The 22196-nt window shown below is 40.7% G+C and overlaps 1 long non-coding RNA gene across 1 annotated transcript in view; it reads right to left on the bottom strand.

The window, feature by feature from the left end:
• Window positions 1-21677, bottom strand: part of LOC122671949 — a 30132-nt gene extending 8455 nt beyond the window's left edge. The window contains exons 1-3 of the long non-coding RNA XR_006334418.1: window positions 21667-21677; window positions 9064-9067; window positions 8038-8144 (exon numbers count right to left, since the gene is read on the bottom strand). This is a non-coding gene — a long non-coding RNA (uncharacterized LOC122671949). The remainder of the gene's footprint in view (window positions 1-8037; window positions 8145-9063; window positions 9068-21666) is intronic.
• Between the last annotated feature and the right edge of the window lie 519 nt (window positions 21678-22196).

The raw sequence follows: 22196 nt of genomic DNA, 5'->3' as shown, positions 1-22196 counted from the left end.
TCTAGTCGATCTGAATCAACTAGTCCAATCGACTAGAGTTGTTGTGCTGTGTAATTTGCATTCCAAGAGTGTGTGGCCCAGTGTCACGCATCGGGGATTCCCTTGCCATATCCCAAATACCTAGTAGAGGTATTCCCCCAACAATGTGATTAAGCAGGGACCGCGTATCGTCTTGTGTACCCGATAATTGGGAAAAATAATGAGGTTTGTAGCTAAACACCCCTGGCCAAATAAACCCTAGGATCACTACCTATTTAAACCCATCTAATTCCAGAAACCATCACTGTTCAAAACATTGAAGAGAGAAAGAGAGAAGAGAAGAGAAAGAAGGAGAAGGCGAGAAGAAAAGGAGGAAAGAGCTTAATCTTCTTCTTGCTTCTAAAATTCTGAGGTAAGACCTCAACACAATTGATCTCCCAACTTCTTAATTCTCCTTAAACTCTGAAGTTTATGTATGTTCTAGAATTGAACCATGAAATCATTGCTTATCATGCTTCCATGTAAATTACATGAATTGGGTAGCTAGGAAATTAATTCCTTTGCATGCATGCCCAAATTTCCTTTTAGTTTCTTCTTTTATTCTTCAGCTAGGAAATTAATTCCTTTGCATGCATGCCCAAATTTCCTTTTAGTTTCTTCTTTTATTCTTCCTAAACCTAGAATTATTATGTACTTCAGATTACAGCCATGGGATGACCACCTATCATACTAACATGTGAACTTGATTTGTGAATTGTGAAGTTGGAACTTAGTTTCCCTTGCATGCAAGCCTATCCCAACATTGGGACCTAAATCCCATACTGTTTTAATCTAAATCAAACCATCCCTCATCTGGTTTGACTTTTGATGCATGCTGGAAACCAAGTTTCTATCATGCATGACTGTTCTAATGAAACTTGAATTGAACCCAACATACATGTTCTATTCCCATTTCAAATTATGAAATTCCACCATCTAGACTTTAATTGAATGTACCAACAGTGTGGAATGAACCCCTAATTCCATCCTTAGAACTAATTGGGAACAACCATGCAAAAATCCCAAAAAATCATTCAACTTTTTGGTTGTACAAAGACAGGTCGATTGACTTTGGTCGATCTGGATCGACCAGTTCTAACGACTTAAGGTGGTCCTTCAAGCCAGAAAATGAGTTGATCACCTAGAAGCTTTTAGTATTGTTCCTGGGGATAATTGGGATGGAACCACATGAGTTTCCCCAAAATTCTTTCAGTTTTGTTGCAATCACTTAGACAGGTCGATGCACTCTGGTCAACCTAGATCAACCAGTCCCATCGACCAGAGTTACTATCTGCCCTGTTTTGGGGTCTGAACTTGTTCAAATCTAAACCTAAGGGTATCCTAGGACTCTAACCTCACACAAACCCTATTTAACACATATTATTGATTTAATTAACATAGGTCATAACTCCTTGTGGGACGAAGAATATCGAAGTACAACCGAAACCCGACAATCAATTGAATAACTAAGCTCTAGTCAAGGAGAGTGGGATTATGCCATTTATGTAGGTGTAATACTACTGTTTTATTATGTTGTTATAGTTGAATATATTACATCATTTTAAATTCTTGTTTTGTTGATATGGAGTTTTTAATGAAAATTATTTGGGACAATGTATTATGTTGGAATGCATGCTAACGAAATTGATAGATTAGATGTCGTAGTCGGCTTGGATATGAGGAGGGTGGTGGCCCATAGTTATGAGATGCGGATGGTACCAATCAACTCATACGATGTCGTATAAAAACATGCGGTTATGATTGACATATCCCTATGCTACAACTCTTACCAACAGGGGTGTAGGTGTTGGGTGACCATAGCTCTCTATTGACTGAGGAGTTGTCATCTGCCCAGGATAGGGTAGACAATGGTTATCAGAGGTTCACAAATGGGTGATGTGCGACGCCATAACCTGTGCAGGTCCCAACGCAACAATTGACGTCGCAACTGAAGTGATGAAGTGAAGAAGCAAAGATTGTTACGTGAGTTGTTGTAGAAGCATCAACTTAGTGACTTAGACTATGATGTTAGTGGACTCCAGAATAAAATTAAATCTCATGCATATAGGATCATTATGTTGCATCTGCATGCATGGTTTATTATTTACTCATTGGACTCAGTGGAGCTCACCCCTGTGGAATCTTTCTTTTAGATGATCTTGCAAGTTGATGTGTCTTTGAATGAGAGGGTTATTTTGAGGAGGAGACTGACAGTGATCGTGACCATTTTGATATGGACCCCAAGGGAGGTGTTGCCTCTTATGCGAGTGATTACAGTGTCTCTTCAGAATGAGACTTGATGATTTAGATTCTTTTTCTTTTGATGTTTGAGAACATTCTTTTTGAGCAGTTAGGTACTACTAACTTTCTTTTGTGAAGCTTACTTGGTTTCTTCTGTAAGCATAACCTCGATGTACAAATGTAAAGCTTTAGTCATCTTATGTAAATATAGTACAAACAAGGCGAGTTTTGGAAAGAAACTATGGTTATGTATATAATGATCCCTTTGGGGAAAATCTTTAGTTTTTCGCTGCACTCTATTAAATTATTAATTCCTTATCTTGATTGTGTGGTTTGTGAGTATATCTATCGCTTCTAGATCCTGGAGATTTGGTGGATGTAGAAATATAGTCGGTCACTTGCCCAATCCTCTTGGGGATGGTTTTGGGGTGTGACATCATTACAATCTATCATGCAAGATCGAGACAGTAAAATGCTAGTGGTTCACTTTAGCGGGTGTTGAAAGTCATCCTTAGGATTGTTTAAAATGTCTACACAGTCAAACTAAAATGTATACCTTTGAATATTCCCATTTAAGCCTGACTGTTAAACTAATTATTTTAACAGAATGCACTAAATAAGTTTGTTTATAATTGATGTGTTTCACAGTTATGTCGATGGTTAACAAGCAAAGGCATCACAACCAAGAGGAACGTGTACCTTGGGATACTTCCATTTAACTTAATTGTATGTCCAAATTCCCTGAACTAGTTGCATTATTGCTTGAGATATGCCACTATAATATTTAGGATTAAACAGAAATAAATCAACATAATCAAGAGACATGTGTGCCTTTGGATACTCCCACTAACTCAACTATGTGATTTTAATTAATGTCCTAAATGATGTTTTTCCTTCTTGTCATTTCATTAATGATGTTTAGGTTAAATAATTTCGGTTCAATCCTCTTGAATTTTGACGATATGTCTACCTTGATAGCAATTTAATCACTAAGTTCTTGGTTTTATCCCCCAGGTTCCCAATATCTAAGCATACGTGACATCAATGAAACATTAATTTATCATCTCAAATAAATATGGAAGCAAACAAAATCAGAATCACTTTCAAAACGAGTAATACATTTATGGCTAGATCGAAAAATACAATCTGCAGAACCAACCCAATTGCATGATCATTAATGCCCTAAACTCTTTTTAATATTTAAATATATGTGTAAATTATGTCTAGGACCAACATATGTAATCTACAAAACCAAGAAGATGTGTACGTTCGGATACTTCCATTCAACTTAATTGCATGATTAATGATGCCATAAGCCTCAATTAAATATCAAGGATAATACACTTTCAATTTAAATTTAACATAAGTTATCATCCATACATCATAATTGTTCTAAAACAATGCAGTCATATATAAACAACTATATCTATCTATTTATACATAAATAGTACCTTAAATTCATAAAAACTTAAGAAAGAGAAAACAAAATTAGAAATAGGTATAAATAGGGTCAAAAATAGGAACACAAGCTCATAAACTGTTTCTGAAATAAAAAAAAACAGAAATAATTCATAAACTAAAACAAAAATAAGCTTTAATTACATAAATTGTTCCTAAAATTTAAATAGAAATAGAAATAAAGCTTAAATATAAACAGAAACAAACAAATTGTTTTCGAAAAAACAAAACAAACCTATTTCAAATTTTTTTTAATTTAATCTATTTATTAGATGGACCAATGCCCATTACCTATTTCATTTTGGGAAGAAAGCCCACAAACAATAGGCCCACTAACTCTTAAGAACCCATAAAAAATAAAAATCAATCCATAATTGGGTTTAGCAATCAGTTAGTGGCATATGGGACACATGAGAAACTTGCATAATGGGTCTCTTAATTAAGAACCCATTAACTATTATAAGTAAAAACATAAAGTGAACTTATAGGCCCATTGACTATTAAAACATAAAGCGGGTAGACTATTTAATGTAGTCCATCAAGAGTTGGATCCTCTACAACAGGACATCTGAGAGCGTAAGACCTCACACAGGTAGGGGCGAAATGACTGTCCCACCCACTGCCCGAGCACCCTACTCGGGTGAGGTCCACACCCTGTCTGTGTGAGGCCACACGCCCGCTGCTTGGCTGCCCGGCCGTAGAGGATCCCGATTGGATCCATGAACACCAAATACGATGCCCTAACCCCATATTTCAATTATTTCCCAAACAAAATCGCCGCCTCAACCCTTCTTGTAGTTTTTTTGTTTCAAATGCAGGTCCACGGTGCAGGAGGACAGCCACCACGTCGGAGCAACTGCCGCTGCCGTATCAGAACCATTTGGTTTGGAGGTCCTAGTCCTCGGTTGATTCTGCAAAAGATCAATTAGTGGCTCTGGGATATGAACATTTCTCCCCCCCCCCTTCTTAATATGAATTCTCGTTCACCTATTTTGGCTGATGATAATTGTATTTCTACTAATCCTTGTTTAAATTTACCTACCTTAGATTTCCTTGTTGTGCTCTGCGCAGGGTTCGAGTCCAAAGATCTAGGTAAACCTGGATGGGCTTTTGGTTTTTTGGTACAAGGGAAAATTCATTTTCTTACAACTGGAAGGTGTAATACTGATCATTTTTTGGAACCTGAGTTGATTGCCATTCTTAATGGTCTTGATCTCGCTGATGTGAAGGGTTTGAAGCTGCAAGAAGTTTGGTGCGCTAATTGCCTGGTACCTGGACTTCTTCCAACTCCATCCCTTTCACCTTGGCCTTATGAAGTCTTGCCCTATTTTTTGAAGATTTTGGATCGAACGTCTGGAATTACTTTTCAAGCCTTAACTAACTGCTCTGTTGTTTCTTATCTTAAATATTGTGTTGAATTAGCCGCCCCCAACCCCTTGTGCATGGATTGTACAAATTCCTTCGTTTAGGTTTTAATATAAGTTTTTGGTTCATCGAAAAAAAAAATGTAAAATTTTTTAAAACTTGTAATCTAACCCATTTTACTAACTTTCACTTATTAAGGCTCTTTCTTAATAATTTATGGAAAAAGGAACACTAACCCGTGCTGTAGCACGACGTGTACCTACACCCAGGCATAGCCGCATGCGAAATGACCGACGCTCCCCCTGAAAAGGCGGAAAAGACCAAGGAGGGTGTGCTATTCATATCAAACTTTTGTTATATATAACAGAATTTTGATGAATTTGAAATAATGTTTGAAAACACATAATAGCTACCCCATTGAGACCAACACTCAAATGTGCATAGGCAATTAGAGAGCCTCTGAATTCTAACAATTTGGATGGTCAGAAGAGGGTATCGCACATCAATCGGGGGATATTATCGAACATTCATAAATAGGTGGGCAAACATTTATAGTAATTAATGACCATTGAAGCAAAACCAGGCTGTAAATTCTACCCTAATGATTCAAAATGCAAACATTCAACATTCCTCTTCTGCATTTCTCCAACCTTGTGTGGAAGATAAAAATAAAACGATTTCCAATGACAAGCTGGATAAAGGAAATTCTATCCACAACCAGTTGGATTTTTCCTCAATCAACCAAAGAGTACAAGGTGAAAAACAACAAAAAAAAAATGGCTCTAGGAAGAGCTTCCTATAGCAAGAAGAGAAACGCATCTGGCCATGACTTTGAAAGAAATGTATCTAGCCCTTGGCCATTCTCTGAAAAACTCTAGTTGATTTATCCCATCAAGGTTTTTAATCTGGCCATGACTTTGAAAGAAATGCATCTGGCCCTTGGCCATTCTCTGGAAAACTCTGGTTGATTTATCCCATCTAGCTTTTTAGTCTGGCCATGACTTTGAAAGAAACGCATCTCATTTTCAATCAAGTAATGGCTCTAGGAAGAGCTTCCTACACCAAGAAGAGAAACACATATAAGAACACTCCCTGAATACCTCTATCACTGCAGGGAGAAAAAACAAAGGGTTCTCCAGTCTTTCTCTTTCTTTTCAAAAATCAGCATCAAGCCTATGAACAATTACGATGAGATACAGAGAAAGGAGCTACTACAAGGTGAAAAACAACAAAAAAGAAAGATCAATTCATCTTCAGCATTCAATAGAACTCCAAGAAGCAACAGCAGTAGAGTCTTATGTTTAATGGATCATTTAAGCACAACCCAATCAACATATACAGAGAAAGAGACTTACCTGACCAATATCCATTGATCCAAAAGCAGTCTCAGAAATATTTAAAGAGTGGTTGAATGCTGGAATATATTGTTGGTAAGGCTGCAACTCAGTTCCCTTCAACCCAACCTAAAGGTGGCTTGGCATTTTCAGACCTCAAGTTTGGCTTGGACTGGAAATTTCCAGCCTGACATTCAATGAGTTATACAATAAACACAATGTAGAGAGCACAACTAAAGAGTGTTTCAGTAACGGGAGCATTGCTATGTATTTGAGTTTGTTTGAGCTCACTCTTGAAACAACCTTAACCAGGTAGCAGTTCCACTGAACGTGTGGGGTCTCTTAGAGTGGAAATCTGAATACCCGAAAATCAGACATGAAAAGAAGAGTTGAAAGCAGGAAGAAGATGGGGGGAATATTTTCTGTTTATAAATAAGAAGTACTTAATATTTTATTAGAATATTTCTTGGACTTAAGCTCACCAAAATGTAATGCAAGACCTGTTCAAGTCAAATTAATCAATTTTTGGACAGATTAGAGCCGATTTCTAAGATTGTAGCCTCATTTAAATAAGATAGTAGATAGGCATAGTTGAATTTTGTAGCTTCTAACTTGTACTCTTTCATCAAAATCAACTTTATTTACCCAGGAACAGCAACAAGCAGAATGCTCATATTCAAAAGATGAATGGTAGCAGATGTCACCTACTATGAACCAATCATCTAATGCTCATATTGTTTTGTATTTATCTTACCGCATCAATGACCTTGATCAAGAAACCTCAAGATCCACCTCTTCCGTTGCTCCACACTCCGAACTAAAAATGTCTTTGCTTGAGGTTCATTTGTCATGAGGAACTCAAAGATGTGATCAAGCATATCTTCACTAAAACTATCTACTTCTTGTACTGCATCCAACAATAATTTAGAGGTAAATAAACTATGCCTCTCTTGGACCACAGTTGCCAAACGGTCTATGGAGGCAGCGACAGCAGATATTTGATCACCCAATGCTACCTTTGCTCTCTTTCTTTCGCGAGGCACGTCATGTGATGCACTAGCTCTACTCCCCTCTCCAGCTTACGATGTAGACATTGGGACTTGGGTGTTTAACCCTTCATTGCCACTAGTGTCACCAATCTCCATGTGACTATTTGATGGATGTATGACCCAAAATCTTCAGAAGTCATTTCCTTATATTTTGTTTAGTGTGAAGGATCTCTATTCGAATGAGAAAACTCTCCTGTGGCGTGATCTTCACCCACAACTTCTTTAAGTTCTTCGAATAGAGGCCAAGACATGTTTCTCAACTTCATTTATTCTCTTCCTTTCTATAACAAATGCAATTGTTATATTAACATCAATGAACCAAAATATTAAATCAGTACTTAAGCAATTAATAATTAAAACACATACCTTGGCAGCAAAAGGATACCATATTTGGTCTTCTACCTTCAATTTCTTCTCCGTATGGTCAAAACCAAACCCACTTTGCTTTAGACAAAGAAGCAGATTTCTGAAGGTTTGCTTAATTGTCCTAAAGCGATTGATTACATTGTATTTTGTTACTTCTTTACGGTGTTATGTATGCTTTAAATTCATCTATTTGACAGCAAGAATACAAGCTGACTCTTTAAAAGCATTTCCTACTATTCTCCCTTCCCATACTTGGACTTGGAGGCACCGTATCATTGTTTCATCCATTTGTTTAATCCAAGTGATGTTCTTTCTGTGTTCACTACTCCCTAAATCATCCTCCTATATAATAATTCAAAATAGAATAGCTTCGGACATCAGATACTTCATCACAACTTCATTTGAGCATGTGAGTTTTACCTGACCAATGCCATCAGTAGGTGGAACAACTGTACTCTTACCAGCTGAAGTCTTTGTTCTCATTCCAAAGGTATTAATATAAAATTGGATAACAAAAAAGAATGAGATAACACAAATCATGCAACTTCATAGCTATTACAAGCATAGCACAAAAAAAAAGGCGAAGATATTCAAGAACATAATCCAACTTCACAGCTATTACAAGACCCAAAAAAAAAAAAAACACAACCAATGCTAGCTCTAATGGATATTGTGTCGCCTCCGCCGATAGTCAACTCGTATTTGCCTCATAATTGCAGTCTTAATTCTAGCTCCTTCTCTTGCTTCTGCCACTCTACTAAGGTGTTGCACTATGTGGGCATCAGGCGCAGGTTCGAGATTCACAGGCTGTTGTAGTAGTTCATTATCAATAATTTCTAGAAGATAATCATTTGGCATTACAGTTCTGATGTGATTATGGACACAACAACATGCCATAACTATGTCAACTTGCATCTGGAACGGGTACATAAGTACATTGGTTAGGATATTAAATCGCTTCTTCAACATTCCAAATGCACGTTTAATCTCATTTCGTAAGGATGAATGCCTATGAATGAATAACTCGATCTCGGTTTGAGGCATTCTACCCCGAACTTCAGGCATTCTACCCCGAACTTCATTAAGATGGTAGCGTACACCTTGAAAAGGGGTAATGAAATGGCACAAGAGTGGGAACCCAGCATCAACAAAATAATATTTTTCTACAAAGAAATATTATTAAGATAATTATTACTCTAATAGAGGCTGAATATGTAAATTATGATATCAACTATTCTAATTTCATACCTGGCAAATAGACAATTGGGTTCTCCCTATGAATGGCATCTACCAATATCCTGGAGTCCGTCGCTGAACTCTCCCATCCCAGTAAGACATATGTGAATTTCAAATTGAAATCATATGCGGCCAACACATTTTGGGTGGGATTTTGATTACGACCACGAAACCTAGCTTCATACTCAGGACTTACACTAGCCGGGATATGTGTGCCATCTATGGCACCTATGCAGTCCTAAAAGAGATGTTCCATTGATTAGTAAAAATAAATTAATATATGCTTAAATGTTTATTGTATTCAAGTTTTGTACCTAGAAATATGGCATCCATCTAGGATTATCCTAAATTTTTTGAGGGATTTGAGCAATAGGATCCCTGATGAACCCTTTTTGCATGTCCAAGATAGCATTTAGAACCATATGGAAGTAACAAAACATGGTCTCTCCAAATCTTTTCGTGTAGATTTGTATGCTACGGTTCCTTTTGGTTGAGGGAAATTGTGTGTAAGAAGCTTAATACTTGTTCTTCAACAGTACAATGAATGGTGTCATGAAGACAACTCGATTCTCTACAACTATTGACAAAGTGTTGAAAGCAATCTATATTCATCCTAGTCATGTGTTTGCAGTCCTCATCTGACTCTAGTAAATGACTCACAAAATCACGATGAGTATAATAAGTATTCCTATAGATTGACTTGTCCACATATTTTGAGTAGTATTCCACGGTGTTATATACCACAGCTGTTGATGTTGCTACTGAGGTTGCAATGTCAATAATAAGTTCCTCCTCTGAGTCACCATCTCCTTCTACATGTGAGTCCTCCATGAAAACTATTCAACCTAATGTCTACCATGGTAAAAAAAAAAAAAAGAAAGAAAAATTACACCATTGTCTCACGTCTACTTTAGCGAAAAAAAAGAAGACAATCTAACATCCACATCACTCTCTCCCTCTTTAGTTGTCAATGAACAAAGATAACAAAAAGGGTCCCTTGAGGTATTGCATCACAAGGCCCAAAATGGAACCAACAATCCAATACAAAATAGCAAATCCAGCAATAGAAAAATCAATAGCAGCATTTACACAACAACACAGATGAAAGTATGAATCCACAAGCACTTTAAGAATTTTTAGATTTAAACTCAGTCAATCATTGTCAAGTTCTGTTTTAAGAATCAGTACTCAAGATCCAAATTATACATCGATTTTTAGGAGTACTTTTCTCATTAGAATTTTCTGAAACCCGTAATTTCAAATCTGGTTTCAAGTTCTTACCCAAGAAAATCAAAACAACAACAATTCCTAGATGTCTCTACCTCTATAAGCTCAAGGCTTCTCACTTCACTCAAAATTAACCCTTCAACCTCAAAAGAGAAAACAGCAGCACATTAACTGAAGGGGTTTCAACTTTGGGTTTAATTATGTAGTTAAGATTTCCCCAACCCAACCCCCCCTCCAAACTCAAAATTATGAGTAGAAGCCATAAAGTGAAACAGAGCAAGTGCAAATGTCAAACCCTGCTCCTGACTGACTGGAATCTTAATTGAAGGACAGGAACCCTAGACATGGCAACCAAGCACACTATGGAGTATCACTCCAGTGATTCGAATTGATGAAGAAACCCTATGCAAGTCTTCCTACATACCTGTTAGAAGATGGACAGCTGACCCTTGCAACTGCACAGCTCATAGCATAATGTATTGCCCGGACTCCAGGTATTCTCTCTCCTCTTCACAATTGTGGGTCCCACTCCTGGAAATATGTGTAAAAGACCCTAAATGGCATGTGGGTACAAAGCCCTGACCTTGGGTCAAACCCCTGTGCAAGCCCACAGAGTTTCAGCCTTGCTGAAATCTCTGGGCGATGTACTGGGCGATGCAGACATCACCCAGAGACATCGCCCATAGTGCAAAACAGCATTAATTAAAGGATTTAAATTATGGGGACCACCCATATTGGACATGGGCACCCTCCATAGGTTGAGGGGAGTCTGAGGGACCACCTCATACCCTCGGATCACTATGGACCCCACCAGAGTGCCCAGAATGGCTAAGAATGTAGTCAAAAATGCATTCTGGAAAAGGGCCTTAATAGCCAAAAAGACCCTAGTCAAGGCTGGGCCTATAAATACCAGTGCCTTGGGTTCATTTTAGACCTTTGGATACTATTCAAATCGTGGGGGAAGGGAGAAGAAGGAAAAGGAAGAAAAGAGAAGGAGTAGAGGGAGGAGACCACACCTCAGCTCAAACTTGCTCCAGCATCCATCTTCAACACGGTTCAGGTATAAGACTTTGAACATACACCCTGCTATGATGCTGTTCTCCATGTTTCTCTTTGGATCTCTGTGGTTTTAATGGATTTCTGGCGATACTATTTCCACCACCTGTGCCTCAATACTTAGCGGAAAACTCTACCGCCAAGGTTATGGAGAGATTCAAGAAACTCCAACTGCTTGCATTTTCCAAGATAACTTTCGAGGCAATGCAGCCAGAACGGTGGATTAGTGCCCTAGAAAAGGCGTTTGAAGTGCTCGAGTGCACGAATGCGCAAAAGTTGATATGTGCGGGTTATCAGTTATAGAATGAGGCTGAAGCTTGGTGGAAGGCCACTAAGCCAAATTTGGAAGCCACTCACTTGAATCCCACGTGGGAGCAATTTAAAGAAGTTTTCTTCAAGAACTACTTCTCGGAGAGTTTCAAGGATAGGAAAGAAGTTGAGTTCACCGCACTGGTACAAGGGACCAAGTCAATGTTGGATTACCAACAGCAGTTTGAAGACCTGTTCCATTTCACTCCAGAGCACCTGAGAGGGGAAGTTAGTAAGGCCAAGAAATTTGAGAAAGGACTCAAAACTGAGATTGGATCAATACTGTCAATTATGGACATCTAGGACTACGCTCAGATGGTCGACAAGGCAAAGACAATGGAAGATAGATTTAAAGAGAAAGAGAAAGAGAAGGCTACGACGTCGCCTGGGTATAACAAAAGGCCAAATAATTTTCAAACTTTTAGGTGGCCAAATAAAGCTTATCGAGGAACAAGTTCAAGCTCTAATCCGACTCCATATCATAGGCCGAATGTGGGTCAGAACCCTTTCTGCCCTGCTATCAACCGACCTGCTCAACCGACTATGAGTCAAGTGACAACAGCAGCTTCACCAGCCCGACCAGCTACAAGTCAAGTGAGCTAAGTCTCAACACCTGTTGTTCCACCCTATAAGTGCTATGTGTGCAATAAGGAAGGGCACATGGCTAAGGAATGCAGATCGCGTGGGTATGGCAACAACTCGTCAAATCAGGCCTACGCTAGACCTTTTCAGCCATGGGACAATCGAACGCGAGGGAAGGTGTTCATAATGATAAATGAGGAAGCTGAGGCAAACCCCGATGTATTGACAGGTAAGTTTGTTGAACACTACTAAATTATAGGGAATAACTGGTTTACTTCGTGTAACCTAAATTATGTATAAACCCTAGGTACCCTGAGTGTCTCAGCCATACCTGCACGAGAATTATTTGACTCGGGTGCATCCCACTCTTTCGTTTCCACCACTTTTACGAGTAGGATGAAGGATCAATCGAGAGACATCAGGCACAAATTAGTAGTCAGCACACCGACGGGTAGTGTCGTGAACTTGAAAGAGGTCTATAACCCCTATCAGGTAGAAATTTGTGGGAAGAATCTAACCGCACGATTGATAAAGTTTGATATGAAGGAATTTGACGTGATATTAGGTATGGATTGGTTATCCGCCTATGGAGCAAACGTCATGTGTGCGGGGAAGAAGATAGTGTTTAAGTTGGAAGATGGGTCAGTTCTCACCTATCAAGGTGAGCTAGTGAGGAAACCCAAAAGGATAACTTTATCCGCCCTCCATGCTCGGAAGTTGCTGGATGAAGGATGTCAATGCTTTTTGGCCACAGTGATAGACATTGAGGCAAAGATAAAACCTTTGGAAGAACTTGACATCCTCAAGGAATTTCCTGATGCCTTCCCGGAAGACCTGACTCAACTACCACCTGACCGCGACATAGAGTTCGCGATTGACCTAGTTCCTGATGCAGCACCGGTATCTAAGGCACCATATCGAATGGCACCAATCGAACTAAAGGAGTTGCAGGTCCAACTTCAAGACCTGTTGAAGAAAGGTTTTATACAACCTAACGTATCTCCCTAGGGAGCACCTGTGTTGTTCATGAAGAAGAATGATGGTAGCATGCGACTGTGTATTGACTACCGCGAGCTGAATAAGTTGACCATCAAGAATCGATATCCATTGTCATGCATTGATGACCTATTTGATCAGTTACAAGGAGTAAGAGTTTTCTCCAAGATAGATCTTAGGTCGGGATACCATCAATTGAAGATCAAGAGCGGCGGCATTCACAAAATGACATTCCGAACTCGATACGGACATTATGAATTCCTAGTCTTATCATTTGAGTTAACCAACGCCCTAGCCGCATTCATGGATATGATGAATAGAGTATTCCATGACATGTTGGATAAGTTCGTCATTGTGTTTATTGACGACATTTTGGTGTGCTCTAAAAGAGAAGAAGAACACGCTCGACACCTTACTTTTGTGTTGCAACAGTTATGGGAACACCAGCTTTATGCCAAGTTCAATAAATGTGAATTCTGGCTTCACCAGATTGGATTCCTGGGATACATCATCACCAAGGATGGAATAAAAGTGGACCCAGACAAGGTGAAAGCGGTTCTCAAGTGGGAGACTCCGAAGAGTGCCACTGAGATTCCAAGTTTCTTAGGACTGGCCGGATATTACCTATGGTTTATTGAGAATTTCTCATGAATTTTGGCACCCATGACAAAACTCACAAAGAAGGGCGCCAAGTTTGAATCGAATGAAGCGTGTGAGAAAAGTTTTCAGGAATTGAGAAACCGATTGGTGACAGCTCTAGTTTTAACCATTTTGGATGGAACTGGAGGAATGGTAGTATATACTGATGCATCTAGGACAGGATTGGGTGGCGTCCTCATGCAGAAAGGTAAAGTGGTCGCCTACACCTCCAGACAATTGAAGGAACATGAAAAGAACTACCCCACTCATGACCTAGAATTGGCAGCAGTAGTCTTCGCATTAAAGATATGGCAACATTACCTATATGGTGAAAAGAGTGAAATCTTCAGCGATCACAAGAGTCTGAAGTATTTCTTCACCCAAAATGAGCTGAATATGAGACAGAGGAGGTGGTTAGAATTGGTGAAGGATTATGACTGTGAAATCCAGTACCACCCTAGAAAGGCCAACGTTGTAGTAGATGCGTTAAGCAGAAAATCTTAGACTGCATCTCTCACTTCCTTAGTCGTAAGCTAGCAGTTGGTCGAAGAAGCTTGAAAGTTTGATCTGGAACTCGTGATCGAAGGAAATGCTATACAATTAGCAGCTATGGATCTACAGCCGTTGATATGAGAAGAAGTAATTGCAAAGCAACCATTGGACCCTGAGCTGGCCAAGATTATTTGGGAAGTTCAATAAGGAGTCCATAAGGACCCGGATTTTTCCTTGGCCCATGATGGTGTACTGAAGTTTCAAGTCAGATTGTGCGTGCCTGATGATTATGATGTCCAAGACCGAATCCTTAAGGAGGCATACAATTCACCCTATACAATTCACCCCAAAAGTATGAAGATGTACAAGGACTTAAAGAAGTATTACTGGTGGATGGGGATGAAAGAGACCATAGCAATATACATGTCCAAGTGCCTCACCTGTCAACAGATAAAAGCAGAGAGACAGTGACCATATGGATTATTGCAGCCACTCCCTATACCTGAATGGAAGTGGGAAAGGATCACTATGGATTTCGTGACAAATCTGCCCAACACCAGGAAGGGCATGAATACGATTTGGGTAATTGTAGATGGACGGACAAAGGCAGCTCACTTTGTACCAATCAAGATAAGTTATTCAATGGAGAAGCTTCCCCAGCTATATATAAAAAATATAGTCTGCTTACGTGCCTGTCAGTATTGTATCTGACAAAGATCCTCGATTTACTTTAAGGTTTTGGAGGAGTTTACAAAAGGCATTGGGATCTCAGCTGAATCTTAGTACAACTTTCCATCCGCAGACGGACGGACAGTTAGAAAGAACTATCCAGACTTTGGAAGACATGCTTCGAGCCTGTGTTTTGGAAATGAATGACAGTTAGGATGCTCACATACCTCTGGTTGAATTTGCATACAATAATAGTCATCACTCTACCATTGGCATGGCACAGTTTGAAGCACTTTATGGCCGGAAGTGCCATACCCTGTTATATTGGGACGAGGTCGGTGAACGAAGATATCTCAGGCCGGAGATGATACAAGCAACCCGTGACAAAGTGGATGTCATAAGAGAGAAAATAAGGCAGCCCAGTCAAGACAAAAAAGTTATGCGGATAATTGAAGGAAAGACATTGAATTCGAAGTCGGGGAAAAAGTGTTCCTTTGAGTGTCTCCAACAAAGGGATTGCTATGTTTCAACAAGAAAGGTAAACTGAGTCCAAGATTCATCGGTCCTTATGAAATTCTTAACAAGGTGGGACCCATAGCATACTGACTGGCATTACCACCATCCTTGTTAGGCGTCCATGATATTTTCCATGTGTCGATGCTAAGAAACTACATCAACAACCCGGCGCATGTACTATCAACTGAACCCGAATAGTTGGACATGGACATGACTTATGAAGAGCAGCCTACAGAGATATTGGACAGAAAAGAGCATAATCTTTGTAACCGCACGGTCGCCTTCGTGAAAGTTCAATGGGGAAACAATCCCATAGAAGAAGCTTCGTGGGAGTGTGAGGAAGAAATGAAATAGAAATATCCCCAACTCTTCGAACCACAAGGTAAGCAAATTTCGAGGACAAAATTTTTGTAAGGAGGGGAGAAATGTCAAACCCTGCCCCTGACTGACTGGAATCTTAAAAAGGACAGAAACCCTAGACATGGCAACCAAACACACTGTGGAGTATCACTCCAGTGATTGAATTTGATGAAGAAACCCTGTGCAGGTCTTCCTACATACCTGTTAGAAGATGGACAGCTGACCCTTGCAACTGCACATCTCATAGCATAATGTACTGCCTGGACTCCAGGTATTCTCTCTCCTCTTCACAACTATGAGTCCCACTCTTGGGAATGTGTGTAAAAGACCCTAAATGGCATGTGGGTACGAGGCCCTGACCTTGGGTCAAACCCCTGTGCAAGCCCATAGAGTTTCAGCCTTGCTGAAATCTCTGGGCGATGTACTGGGCGATGCAGACATCACCCAAAGACATCGCCCAAAGTGCAAAATAGCATTAATTAAAGGATTTAAATTGTGGGGACCACCCATATTGGACATGGGCACCCTCTATAGGTTGAGGGGAGTCTGAGGGACCACCTCATGCCCTCGGATCACTGTGGACCCCACCAAAGTACCCAGAATGGCTGAGAATGCAGTCAAAAATGGATTCTGGAAAAGGGCCTTAACAACCAAAAAGACCCTAGTCAAGGCTGGGCCTATAAATACCAGTGCCTTGGGTTCATTTAAGAGCCTTGGCTACTGTTCAAATCGTGGGGGAAGGGAGAAGAAGGAAAAGGAAGAAAAGAGAGGAAGAAGAAGAAGAAAAGAGAAGGAGAAGAGGGAGGAGACCACACCTCAGCTCAAACCTGCTCCATCATCCATCTTCAACATGGTTTAGGTATAAGACTCTGAACATACACCCTGCTATGATGCTGTTCTCCATGTTTCTCTTTGGATCTCTATGGTTTTAATGGATTTCTGGCCATTGGCAAGTACCACCTCAGATCTGCCATGCAAACATGATATAGGGAACATCTGAGTGTTAAATGATGATATTCATACCTATTCTATAGATCTGGAACCGAAACCAGGCTGTGCTTGGCTGTACTGCTTAGTTACACTGAAAATAGGCTGATTGAAGTCCTGACTTCTTGTCCTGGCTGCATGGAGCCTAGCCCTAGGTGGTAGTAGGCTTGAATCAGTGTAATAAACCTGAAATCAACCTTGCATGCAGCTGAAACCAAGTTTGGTACCTGGAGAAATCGTGGGTTACTATTCATTGGGCTATCTAGGCAGCCTCTGGCAGCCAAGTGGTGGGCCCAGTTGAAAATCCATAAGGACCAGTGTACAGAACACCCCTGGGGGTCCAAGATGACCTAACATGCATTTGGAGATGATCCATGCATTGCCCATGGTTCAAAACCTAGGAATCTCAGCCTGATTCCGATTTTGCAATCTCTGGGTGATGCAGACAACGCCCAGAGACATCGCCCAGTGTGAGAAATTTTGCTGTTTTGATGATCTAACTTGGGGGACTTCACCCATTGCCCATGATACAGTGTAGGGAGGTGGAAAATAACCAGAATGCCCCTCCCCACATCTGTCCATATGTGGGAATGCTTTGGGAACCCAAGTGGGCCCCGTAGGACTTGGAAACCCTACCTGTGATTGGCCCTACAGCACTGACAAGCTGGGGACACCATTTTGCCCCTAGGCCACCAACTCTAGATGATGCACCGGGACATAGGCCTAAGGCCCAATGCAAGGCCCAGAGAACTTCAAGTGAGCTTATATCAACCCTAGGACCTTAAAAAATAGGTGAAAATATTAAAATGAGATTTTCTAATTTATATATAGGATTTGATCCCGCGCTTGAGGCCTACAGCCAGACTGCAGCATGAACTGAATTTGCAATTGAGTTCTTAGAGCTAGACCCAGGTGAGTGAAATATTATCATGTATGTATGTGTAACTGCATTATTATGCCGACAATTAAATTCCTAATTTATAAATGCTGTGTTATTTAAATTCTATTCAATTACTCAAGAATTATTACACATTGATTGTCTGTTGATCAACACTGTGATTGGAACGTGATGATTATGAATGTTAGACTAGATGCCGTAAACGGCTTGGAAATGAGGTTGGTGGTAGCCCGTAGTATGGGATATGGTTGACACCACCCGACTCATACGATGCCATATAGACATGGGGCTAGAGTTTCATCACCCGTGCTACGGACCCTTGCCAATAGGGGTTAAGGTGTTGGATAACTGTGAGTGTCAAACCCTGCTCCTGATTGGTTGGATTTTTTATTTAAGGGCAGGAACCCCTGACCAGGAAACCAGGATCACTGTGGAGCATCACTCCACTAAATGAGATCAATGAGAATACTTTGAATAGGTTTCCCTATAAACCTATCAGAAGATGGATAGCAAACCCCCGCAACTGTGCAGTTCACGGCTTGATACATGGTTTGGATCCCAGGTAATCTCTCTCCTCTTTATAATGGTGGGACCCACCTCTAAAAAAGTGTGTAAAATCCCCTATGTGGCATGTGGGGACAAAGCCCTGACCAAGGGTCAAACCCCTGTGCAAGCCCCATTGAATTTTAGCTTGCTGGAAATCTCTGGGTGATGGCACTGGGCGATGCAGCAAGGCCCAGTTACATTGCCCAGTGGCTGTTTCTATATATTTTATTGATTTTTAATTATGGGGACCACCCCATATGGACATGGGTACCCTCCACTGATAGAGGGAAGTCTCAGGGACCACCTCATACCCCTAGTTCAGTGTGGACCCCACCACAGAGCTCAGAATGGCTGTGAATTAGGCTAAAAATGCATTTTTAAGAGGGCTCAGCTGGCCAAACAGGCCTCAGTAAGGGTTGAGCCTATATATAGGAAGGTCTTGGGCTCATTTAGAGCTCTTTATTTGTTGGAAATCCGTGGGAGAGAAGAGAGGGAAGAAAGGAGAAAATGAAGAACAAGGAGAAGGAAGAAGGAAGAAGAAAGAAAAAGGAGGTGCTACCACCCCCATCCAAGGCTGGTCCGAGTTGCTCCTACCTTGCTCAGGTATAAAAAAATACCCCCATATACCTGCTATCCTCTTTCCTTTCTCTATGGTTGCGGTATTCTGCTTCCTGGGCAGCCCAGAATAGCTGGGGTTAGCCTAGAACTGATCCAGATCTCCCATGCAGACCTTATACATGGAAGATCTATGATTTTTGTATAAATTTAAAGTGCTGTTGTGCTGTTCCTTGGGCCGAAATCTGGCTGTGCACAGCTGCACTGCCAGTTTGCCCTATTGCCCTATGATTTGGAACCCTGGGTGCAAGCTAGGGTTGCATAGACCAAACCCTAGGTGGTTACAAAGCATAATACAAAAAAAAAAAAGAAAATAATCTGAAACAAGTAGCATGGACTAGCAGGAGCTGATCAAGAACTACTCAGTAGGAGGTAAGTCATTTGGAGGAGGTTGTGTCTGGCGTGAATCAACCCTGTAAAATCTGTCCTAGAAATCTAACTGTTGCTCAATGGACCCCACTCTCGTCTCCAAGGAAGTGAAACCCTGATCCACCCTAGTCGCCAAGCTAGAGAGCTGAGTGCCGAGACTCTGGAAATGTGTCATCATCTGAGTCCACTCTGGAGGTCCTGGAACCTGAGAGCTAGTGGCACCAGTCATCTCATATGTAGGTAGGTCAGTAAACTGAATGTCAAAGCCTTCGAAGCCACCTTGACCTATGCCCTGCTCCTCCACATGTATGCCATGGGTGTCTACCCCAATGTTTCCCTGCTCCTCTCCAAGTAACCCCTCATCGAGTGCATCACCACCCTGCTCTTCCCCCTACTGCATCCCGATCTGCTCCTCACCCTCTGGGCCTAGGCACCTTCATCTTCAAAATGGAAGTCTTGTCTATGGCTCTGGATCTTGTCCTATCAACATACTCACCCTCCAATGGAACCCCAAAGTAACGGAAGACCAGAGTAAGGAACTTCCCATAGGGAAGGTTCCCATTAGCTGGGTTCCGTGCATGGTAGAGCATCACCTGCAGAAGAAGATATGGGAGGTTTATGACTGGACCACCCTTCCCAGCTCCCAGAAGATAGTAGGTAATGTACGCTCTCATCATAGATATACTGCCCTTGTTCCCACCTTTAGGGTAAATATTATAGGTTACACACCTACTAATCACCCTAGCACTAGGCCTGTAAGAGGTCTCAGACTTGGGTGTGGCCGGAGAACCTGTCAAAGCTTTGAAGACTGTCCTCCTAGTCTCCAAAGAAAACATCTCAGATATATCCATACAAGGCTGATAGTAGACCCTCTCTCCTGTGTCTGGTAAGCCCAAAATCTCTGCTAATAGGGTAGTGTTCAGCCTGATATCCACTCCCTTCACCCTACTCTCCACTCCGAACCCCAGTGCACTAGAAGGCCCAAGGTTACAGTAAAAGTACTGAACCAAGTTGGGATAACAAGGCTTGGTAGGAGACAACATCCATGCCCAACCTAGGGCATTGAATCGGGCATAAAGGTTGTATTGGTGGAAGTCCTCTACCCGTACCACCCGACCGTTCACTATCTTTACAGATTCAAAGTTTTTCCACTCCTTGGCATATTTGTACCTAGAGAAGAAGAAGTGATCGAAGGTAGGCTCCTCCGAAGAAGAATCGTCCGTGGATGATGAAGGAGGTACCGAGGATGCCGAAGAATCCTCCGACTCAACCCGTAGCCACTTCTGGGCTATCGATTTCCTAGCGGTGCGATGGCTTGTAGACATTTTCTACAAAAAGGAAAGGAAATACCATAGTTACAAAAACCCTAACCTAAGCAAAAGAGAATAAAAAGAATTCAAGAAAAGACAAAGTAACTAAGAAAACTTACCTAGGCACGTGTAGGATCGCAAATGACTCGAGGAAATGCCAAGATTTGGTGTTGAAGTGGTCCCCTAACCCTCCAAGGACTTCTCCTAAGTGTTTAGAGAGGTTTAGAACAAGATAGAAGTCAAATGGGGCCCTCTCGGATTTAAAACCCTGCACCCCGATTCTCTGGGCGATGGCACTGGGCGATGTGGCAACGCCTAGAGACATCGCCCAGTGTGTGCAATTTTGCTGTTTTGGGCTATTTACATACAAGGACTTGGGATTTGACCATAAATAAACATAAAAATATGAACTTTCTCAGATTATTCAAAAAAAAAAAAATATATATATATATATATAATATATAAAAAAAAAATTAAATTAATTGAGTACTAAGCAAACACAACCTTCTTACACCCAAAGGGGTGAAATTTCTATTTGAGGGTTGAATAGAGCACATAGGGCTTGAAAAAAAAAACTTTTGTTGATATGTATATAAATAAATGTGTAGAATGATTGGTATGTACTACCTAATTACTACATGCTTGAGTATTGTATTATACAAACTGATTGGAGTGTTGCTGTGTAAACCAAACATAGTTACATAGGTATGCTGTATTACATATGTATTACGTGTGGGAAGTATAGGTATTACCCTAGCCACAAAGTAGGTCAGCCGAGAATAGGAATCTAAGAGGTGGTTTGGCTATCGAGAACATCTAGACGTTAAGGTACCTCGAGCCAACCCAAAAGTTAGAATTTTTATCCGCAGTTACTGAAATTTCAGTAGATATGTGCTTATTCTTTTAATTAAGTATGCCCTAATGCCTAAAACCATTTTCTGTGATAGGACCTATTACCTTGACTGAGGCTGGAGACCCTAGCATAATGATCTATATTAGACATCTACGAGAGAGACTGAGACGGATACGGTTAGTGTTGGCCCAAGCCGAGAACCGGTTGGATTTCTATTTAGCCATCGCTGCCATTAGTGGACCTGAAGAACAAGAGTATTTTATGACTTTAGCTGAAGAAGTCAGAGCTGACATAGAATTTCTACTTGCGATGGAGTTTGTGACCGGAAAGAAGCTGGAGATGCTTGCTTGCTAGATCAGGTGAATAATTAAAAGTCTATATTTAAAAATTTGAAAATTTTCATTAGTGCCATGCATAGCATATTGACACATACAATGCATAAGAAAGTGAAACATAAAGCATTCAATAAGACACATCACCTAATAAACCAAAACAATGAATCTAACAATCCACCTTACGGGGGTGACTCATGAAACTCATTGGAACTGTGGACTAGATTTGTACCTGCTCTAGCTAGGGAATAATTATTGATCCGTGTAGAAGATATTGGAATATTGAACACGCTCCTCTTTTCAGAGAAGCAACAATGGTCAACACTAGAAGTTCTCGTGGAGGTCGTAAAGGTAAACAATCAAAAGTGGTACC

This window comes from Telopea speciosissima, chromosome 8, assembly GCF_018873765.1.
Source record: "Telopea speciosissima isolate NSW1024214 ecotype Mountain lineage chromosome 8, Tspe_v1, whole genome shotgun sequence".
Classification (NCBI taxonomy): domain Eukaryota; kingdom Viridiplantae; phylum Streptophyta; class Magnoliopsida; order Proteales; family Proteaceae; genus Telopea; species Telopea speciosissima.
The sequence above is the reverse complement of the archived record's forward strand: the minus strand, read 5'-3'. Positions and strand labels throughout refer to the sequence as shown.